The following is a 9443-nucleotide window of genomic DNA, read 5'->3' as shown; positions in this document are numbered from 1 at the left end:
ATGCAAGAAAATATTTGCAAATGATATGACTGATAAGGGCTTAATTTCCAAAATATACAAACAGCTCATACAACTCAACAGTAAAAAAGGCAACCCAACTGAAAAATGGGCAGAAGACCTAAATAGACATTTCTCCAAAGAAGACATACAGATGGCCAAGAGGCATGTGAAAAGAGACTCAACATCGCTAATTTTGAGAGAAATGCAAATCAAAACTACAATGAGGTACCACCTCACACCAGTCAGAATGGCCATCATTAACAACTCTACAAATGACAAATGCTAGAGAGGGTGTGGAGAAAAGGAGCCCTCCTAAATTATTGGATGGAATGTAAGTTGGTAGAGCCACTATGGAAAACAGTATGGATGTTCTTCAAAAAACTAAAAATAGCATTACCATATGATCTAGAAATCCTATTCCTGGGTGTATATCCAGACAAAACCCTAATTCAAAAATATACATGCACCCCTATGTTCATAGCAGCACTATTAACAATAGCCAAGACATGGAAACAACCTAAATGTCTATCGACAGATGAATGGATAAAGAAAATGTGGTACATATGTAAAATGGAATACTACTTAGCCATAAAAAAGAATGAAGTAATGCCATTTGCAGTGACATGGATGCAACTAGAGATAATCATACTAAGTGAAGTAAGTCAGAAAGAGATAGACAAATAACATATGATATCACTTATGTGTGGAATCTAAAATATGGCACAAACGAACCTATCTACAAAACAGAAACAGACTTATGGGCATAGAGAACAGACTTGTGTTTGCCAAGGAGAGGGCGTTGGGGCAGGGATGGAGTGGGAAGTTGGGGTTAGCAGATGTAAGCTATTATTTATAGAGTGGATAAACAAAAATGTCCTACTGTATAGCACAGAGAACTATATTCAATATCCTATGATAAACCATAATGGAAAGGAATATAAAAATAGAATGCATATATGTATAACTGAATCACTTTGCTGTACAGCAGAAATTAACACAACATTGTAAATCATCTATACTTCAATTTAAAAAATTGATAAGAAAATGTTGGAACTAGAAAAAAAATGAGACTGGCATTGGAATTCTTCTTAGCAATACCAGAGTATAGAAAAATTATTACTCAAATGTAAGGGCCAAATAAAGATATTTTCAAGAAAACAGGGTCTCTAAAAATTTACCTTCCATATATCGTTTTCTATATAGTTATTGGAGTATGTGCTCCAGAAAACAAATACCTGAAAAATAAGAGGAGGAAGATACTGGATGTAGGAAAGAGTGGTTAGAGCCCAGGCAATCCCTCTGTGCAAGTCTGAGCTGATGGTTGTCCATCAGGTCTAAAAATAATCTGGTCCAAATTGGAGCATGTAGGTAGAGGCCCTCAGGAAAGAGGCTTCTAGGAAAACAGAAAAGGGACTTCACAAAAGGTAGTATGTGTGAGAGGATGGAAATCTTGAGATTTTGATAAATACAAAGAGTGTCATTAAAGTTTTCAAGAAATAAGATGACAAAATACCAGGGTGCAAATATTAGCCAAAAATAATGCACCATGATTTTTAGCACTTGACGGCACATAGAAAATAAGAATCCAGGTGACCTTAGTATTAGAAGTATTTTCCTTTAAGTGGCCCAGGCATCATAGCATTAGACCTTTAGGAAAAGAAATTTAATCCTATTTTCTCTGGCAGTGAACATTATTTACATGGTCATATTGATGCAAACAGTATAAATTCACCTCTAACTTTAAAAATCAACCTTTGGACAGAACATACAAGCATTGCTTATGTGTTATGAAGAGAATCTAAATATTAACCAACTTGCTAAATTAAAGTAAATGAGAAGAACTTCATTCTTCTAAGGAAAGGTGGAATAAAGGGTAGTTTAAAATATTGACTGGAGTTGATGGTTTAATAAGTATAAGTACATGCATATTATTCAAAGTTACAACATAAAGGATGGAAGAACTCAGAATAATGATAAAACTGTCAAACTCTGGGAGGAGGATACAGAGGGAAAATGACATAGAGTGAGATAAATCCTATCTTTCTTAGGAAGTGAACAGACATTGTCTCAAGTTGGAAAATTAAGAAATGAAGATATAAAGATATAGTGTTAGGAAGATAACCTACAGAAGAATGAAAACAGAAATGTCAGAAAAAAATTGTCCCTGGAGATTGAGGATGGGAATAAGAAAAAAATGAGATGGGTGACTGCTTTTTGTTAGAAACCCGTCTGCACACACAGCCATGATAAAATTTCAAAATAAAAATAAACACTGCTTCTTTTAGAGCACTTCCAACTAGTTGTAAGTGACCCAGGAAAAAAATATGTTTTTTAATTCTTAAAAATAATTTACCAATTAAAAGAAGTCTTTGTCAAAGCAACCACTACCTCCAACTACAATATTAATTCAACTAGAAACTTGTTTCAGAATGTAGAAGAGAATAATAATACAGGAACACCAAATTTAGCTATGAGTTCAACAGAGTGTAATTTGTTTGCATGCTTGGAAGCATGGTTGAAATGGTTAATTTTTCCCCCCAACATCTATTTGCATACTTGTAAACTTTTTAGCAAAACTGTGGAAATTATTACATTATGTGAAATTATTTCACTGTACAAACTTTGCTTCTCAATTGACAGAGAAGGCTGTGATGATTCTCAAGGATTTGTGATGATTGCCAAGATCTTTAATTTGTGAATTAAAGAGGATTTGTGAGATACATTAGCCAACTAAGCCTAACAGGCCAAAAATGCACTCCTTTAAAAATTTCTAAATTTGGAATTAATATAAACATTTTCCACATTGAGCACACAGCTGTTATGTGGTCTTTGAATCAGGAACATACTGTCAAGTGAATGGAGCAAATTTTCAAATAAGCAAAATATAGAAACTTTATACCATACATATTTTTAAAATATATACTTGATATACTATTAACTGCTTTAAGCCAATGGCCACTCTAAACTGGATCCATGTAAATGATTTCAAGAACTGTCCTAACTATGATGTTTCATCAAAATTATTGGTCTAGTACATGATACAATGAGTGTTACTGATTCATTTCCAGTCTCTCCTGATTTCACCAGTGGTTAGAAGAAATGGAGTTCATGTATGTGTTGACCATTAGTCCTATTTTATATATATATAAAACATGATCCTATTATCTATTTAACAATTTTCTGTTAATCTGCTGCAGTGAATCTGGAATCCATATATGAGGCTTGAGAACTTACAAAGTAGAGCCTAGTTGCACTAAAAACTAGTGTTCTCCAGAGCAGAGCTGCTCAGTGCACTTTTTTTTTTTTTTTTTTTGCAGTATGTGGGCCTCTCACTGTTGTGGCCTCTCCCATTGCGGAGCACAGGCTCCAGATGCGCAGGCTCAGCGGCCATGGCTCATGGGCCCAGCTGCTCCGCAGCATGTGGGATCCTCCCGGACTGGGGCATGAACCCATGTCCCCTGCATTGGCAGGCGGACTCTCAACCACTGCACCACCAGGGAAGCCCTCAGTGCACTTTTGTAGTATGTAAGGTATGAGAACAATTATAATCCAATGGTATATTTGAAGAAATAAGGACCTTTTTTTCCAGTTCTGGCTTCTTTTCATTTTTCTTCCACTTCGTATTGTTTAGTTTTTAATGTTTTCTTTTTTTTTAATTTGAATTTTATTTTATTTATTTTTTTATACAGCAGGTACTTATTAGCTTTCTATTTTATACATATTAATATATATATGTCAATCCCAATCTCCCAATTCATCCCACCACCACCACCCCTGCAACTTTCCCCCCTTGGTGTCCATACGTTTGTTCTCTACATCTGTGTCTCTATTTCTGCCCTGCAAACCACTTCATCTGTACCATTTTTTCTAGATTCCACATATATGCATTAATATACAGTATTTGTTTTTCTCTTTCTGACTTACTTCACTCTGTATGACAGTCCCTAGGTCCATCCATGTCTCTACAAATGATCCAATTTCATTTTTTTATGGCTAAGTAATATTCCATTCTATATATGTACCACATCTTCTTTACCCATTCATTTCTCAGTGGGCATTTAGGTTGCTTCCATTACCCGACTATTGTAAATAGTGCCGCAATGATCATTGGGGTGCATGTGTCTTTGAATTATGGTTTTCTCTGGGTATACGCACATTAGTGGGATTGCTGGGTCATATGGTAATTCTATTTTCAGTTTTTTAAGGAACCTCCATACTGTTCTCCATAGTGGCTGTATCAATTTATATTCCCATCAGCCGTGCAAGAGAGTACCCATTTCTGCATACCCTCTCCAGCATTTGTTTGTAGATTTTCTGATCATGCCCATTCTAACCAGTGTGAGGTGATACCTCATTGTAATTTTGATTTGCATTTCTCAAATAATTAATGATGTTGAGCAGCTTTTCATGTGCTTCATGGCCATCTGTATGTCTTCTTTGGAGAAATGTCAGTTTAGATCCTCTGCCCATTTTTTGACTGGGTTTTTTTTTTTTAATATTGAGCTTCATGTGCTGTTTATATATTTTGGAGATTAATCCTTTGTCCATTGATTCCTTTGCAAATATTTTCTCCCATTCTGAGGATTGTCTTTTCGTCTTGTTTACAGTTTCCTTTGCTGTGCAAAAGTGTTTAAGTTTCATTAGATCCCATTTGTTTATTTTTGTTTTTATTTCCATTACTCTAGGGGGTGGGTCAAAAAAGATCTTGCTGTTATTTATGTCAAAGAGTGTTCTTCCTATATTTTCCTTTAAGAGTTTTATAGTGTCCAGTCTTACATTTAGGTCTTTAATCCACTTTGAGTTTATTTTTGTGTATGGTGTCGGGTAGTGTTCTAATTTCATTCTTTTATATGTAGCTGTCCAGTTTTCCCAGCACCACTTATTGAAGAGACTGTCTTTTCTCCATTGTATATCCTTGCCTCCTTTGTCATAGATTAGTTGACAGTAGGTGTGTGGGTTTATCTCTGGGCTTTCTATCCAGTTCCATTGATCTATATTTTTGTGCCAGTACCATACTGTCTTGATTACTGTAGCTTTGTAGTATAGTCTGAAGTAAGGGAATCTGATTCCTCCAGCTCTGTTTTTTCCATCAAGATTGCTTTGGCTATTCGGGATCTTTTGTGTCACCGTACAAATTTTAAGATTTTTTTTCTAGTTCTGTAAAAAACGCCACTGGTAATTGATAGGGATTGCATTGAATCTGTAGATTGTTTTGGATAGTATAGTCATTTTCACAGTATTGATCCTTCCAATCCTAGAACATGGTATCTCTCCACCTGTTTGTGTGATCATTGATTTCTTTTATCAGTGTCTTATAGTTTTCTGAGTACAAGTCTTTTACCTCCTTAGGTAGTTTTATTCCTAGGTATTTTATTCTTCTTTTTGGCAGTGGTGAATGTGATTGTATCCTTAATTTCTCTGATCTTTAGTTGTCAGTGTATAGGGATGCAAGAGATTTCTGTGCATTAATTTGTATCCTGCAACTTTACCAAATTCATTGATTAGCTCTAGTAGTTTTCTGGTGACATCTTTAGGATTATCTATGTATAGTATCATGACATCTGCAAACAGTGACAGTTTTACTTCTTCTTTTCCTATTTGTATTCATTTTATTTCTTTTTCTTCTCTGATTGCTATGGCTGGGACTTCCAAAGCTATGTTGAATAATAGTGGCGAGAGTGGACATCCTTGTCTTGTTCCTGATCTTTGAGGAAATGCTTTCACTTTTTCACCATTGAGAATGATGTTTGCTGTGGGTTTGTCGTATATGGCCTTCATTATGCTGAGGTTGGTTCCCTCTATGCCCACTTTATGGAGAGTTTTTATCATAAATTGGTGTTGAATTTTGTCAAAAGCTTTTTCTGCATCAACTGAGATGATCCTATGGTTTTTATTCTTCAGTTTATTAATATGGTGTATCACATTGATTGATTTGTGTATATTGAAGAATCCTTGCATCCCTGGGATAAATCCCAATTGATCATGGTGTATGATCCTTTTAATGTGTTGTTGGATTCTGTTTGTTAGTATTTTGTTGAGGATTTTGGTGTCTATATTCATCAGTGATATTAGTCTGTAATTTTCTTTTTTTTTTTTTGTAGTATTTTTGTCTGGTTTTGGTAACAAGGTGATGGTTGCCTTGTAGAATGAGTTTGGGAGTGTTCCTTCCTCTGCAAATTTTTGTTAGAGTTTGAGAAGGATCAGTGTTATGTCTTCTCTAAATGTTTGATAGAATTCACCTGTGAAGCCATCTGGTCCTGGACTTTTGTTTGTTGGAAGATTTTTAATCACAGTTTCAATTTCATTACTTGTGATTGGGCTGTTCTTGTTTTCTATTTCTTCCTGGTTCAGCCTTGGAAGGTTATACCTTTCTAAGAATTTGTCCATTTCTTCCAGATTGTCCATTTTATTGGCATAGAGTAGTAGTAATGGCTTGAGTAGTCTCTTATGATGCTTTGTATTTCTGCTCTGTCTGTAGTAACTTCTTCTTCATTTCTAATTTTATTGATTTGAGTCATCTCCCTCTTTTTCTTGATGAGTCTGGCTAAAGGTTTAACAATTTTGTTTATTTTCTCAAAGAACCAGCTTTTAGTTTTATTGATCTTTGCTCTTGTTTTCTTTGTTTCTATTTCATGTATTTCTGCTCTGATCTTTATGATTTCTTTCCTTCTACTACCTTTGGGTTTTGTTTGTTCTTCTTTCTCTAGTTCCTTTAGGTGTAAGGTTAGCTTGTTTGAGATTTTTCTTGTTTCTTGAGGTAAGATTGTATTGCTGTAAACTTCCCTCTTAGAACTGCTTTTGCTGCATTGCATAGGTTTTGGATCATCGTGTTTTCTTTGTCATTTGTCTCTAGGTATTTTTTGATTTCGTCTGATTTCTTCAGTGATCTCTTGCATATTTAGTAACGTATTGTTTAGCCTCCCTGTGTTTGTGTTTTTTACATTGTTTCCCTGTAATTGATTTCTAATCTCATAGCGTTGTGGTTGGAAAAGATGCTTGATATGATTTCAGTTTTCTTAAATTTACCGAGGCTTGATTTGTGACCCAAGATGTGATCTATCTTGGAGAATGTTCCATGTGCACTTGAGAAGAAAGTGTAATCTGCTGTTTTCTGATGGATGTCCTATAAATATCAATTAAATATATCTGGTCTATTGTGTCATTTAAACCTTGTGTTTCCTTGTTAATTTTCTGTCTGGATGATCTGTCTATTGGTGTGAGTGACATGTTAAAGTCCCTCACTATTATTGTGTTACTGTCGATTTCCTCTTTTATAGCTGTTAGTAGTTGCCTTATGTATTGAGGTGCTCCTATGTTGGGTGCATATATATTTATAATTGTTATATCTTCTTCTTGGATCGATCCCTTGATCATCATGTAGTGTCCTTCTTTGGAAGGACATTAAAATAACATTCTTTATTTTAAAGTCTATTTTATCTGATATGAGTATTGCTACTCAGCTTTCTTTTGATTTCCATTTGTATGGAATATCTTTTTCCATCCCCTCACTTTCAGTCTGTATGTGTCCCTAGATCTGAAGTGGGTCTCTTGTAGACAGCATACATATGGGTCTTTTTTTTGTATCCATTCATCAAGCTTGTGTCTTTTGTTTGGAGCATTTAATCCATTGACATTTAAGGTAATTATTGATATGTATATTCCTATTTCCATTTTTTAAATTGTTTTGGGTTTCTTTTTGTAGGTCCTTTTCTTCTCTTGTGTTTCCCACTTAGAGAAGTTCCTTTAGCATTTGTTGTAGAGCTGGTTTGGTGGTGCTGAATTCTCTTAGCTTTGCTTGTCTGTAAAGCTTTTTTTTTTTTTTTTTAACATCTTTATTGGAGTATAATTGCTTTACAATGGTATGTTAGTTTCAGCTTCACAACAAAATGAATCAGTTATATATATACATATATTCCCATATCTCTTCCCGCTTGCGTCTCCCTCCCTCCCACCCTCCCTATCCCACCCCTCCAGGCGGTCACAAAGCACCGAGCTGATCTCCCTGTGCTATGCGGCTGCTTCCCACTAGCTATCTACCTTACGTTTGGTAGTGTATATATGTCCATGCCTCTTTATCGCTTTGTCACCGTTTCTCCATCAAATCTGAATGAGATCCTTGCTGGGTAGAGTAATCTTGGTTGTAGGTTCTTTCCTTTCATCCCTTTAAATATGTCATGCCACTCCCTTCTGGCTTGTAGACTTTCTGCTGAGAAATCAGCTGTTAACCTTATGGGAGTTCCCTTGTATGTTATTTGTCAGTTTTCCCTTGTTGCTTTTAATAATTTTTCTTTGTCTTTAATTTTTGCCAATTTGATTACTACGTGTCTCAGTGTGTTTCTCCTTGGTTTTCTCCTGCCTGGGACTCTCTGTGCTTCCTGGACTTGGGTGGCTATTTCCTTTCCCATGTTAGGGAAGTTTTTGACTATAATCTCTTCAAATATATTCTTGGGTCCTTTCTCTCTCTCTTCTTCTGGGACCCCTATAATGCAAATGTTGGTGCATTTAATGTTGTCTCAGAGGTCTCTTAGGCTGTCTTCATATCTTTTCATTCTTTTTTCTTTATTTTGTTCCATGGCAGTGATTTCCACCATTCTGTCTTCTAGTTCACTTATCCATCCTTCTGCTTCAGTTATTCTGCTATTGATTCTTTCTAGTGTATTTTTCTTTCAGTTATTGTATTGTTCATCTGTTTGTTTGTTCTTTAATTCTTCTAGGTGTTTGTTCAACATTTCTTGCATGTTCTCGATCTTTGCCTCCATTCTTTTTCCGAGGTCCTCGATCATCTTGACTATCATTATTCTGAATTCTTTTTCTGGAAGGTTGCCTATCTCCACTTCATTTAGTTGTTTTTCTGGGGTTTTATCTTGTTCCTTCATCTGGTACATAGTCCTCTGACTTTTCATTTTGTCTATCTTTCTGTGATTGTGGTTTTTGTTCCACAGGCTGCAGGACTGTAGTTTTTCTTCTGCTGTCTGCCCTCTGGTGGATGACACTATCTAAGAGGCTTGTGTAAGCTTCCTGATGGGAGGGACTGGCGGTGGGTAGAGCTGGGTGTTGCTCTGGTGGGCAGAGCTCAGTACAACTTTAATCTGCTTGTCTGCTGATGGGTGGGGCTGGGTTCCCTCCCTGTTGGTTGTTTGGCCTGGGGCGACCCATAGGCTCCTTGGTGGAGCTAATGGTGAACTCCAGGAGGGCTCATGCCAAGGAGTACTTCCCAGAGCTTCTGCTGCCAGTGCCCTTTGCCCCACAATGAGCCACTGGTGCCCATTGCCTCTGCATGAGACCCTCCAACACTAGCAGGTAGGTCTGGTTCGGTCTCCTATGGGGTCACTGCTCCTTCCCCCGGGTCTGTTTTTTTTGTTTTTGCGGTACGCGGGCCTCTCACTGTTGTGGCCTATCCCATTGTGGAGCACAGGCTCTGGATGTGCAGGCTTAGCGGCCAT

This window comes from Tursiops truncatus, chromosome 7, assembly GCF_011762595.2.
Source record: "Tursiops truncatus isolate mTurTru1 chromosome 7, mTurTru1.mat.Y, whole genome shotgun sequence".
Taxonomy (NCBI): Eukaryota; Metazoa; Chordata; class Mammalia; order Artiodactyla; family Delphinidae; genus Tursiops; species Tursiops truncatus.
The sequence above is the reverse complement of the archived record's forward strand: the minus strand, read 5'-3'. Positions refer to the sequence as shown.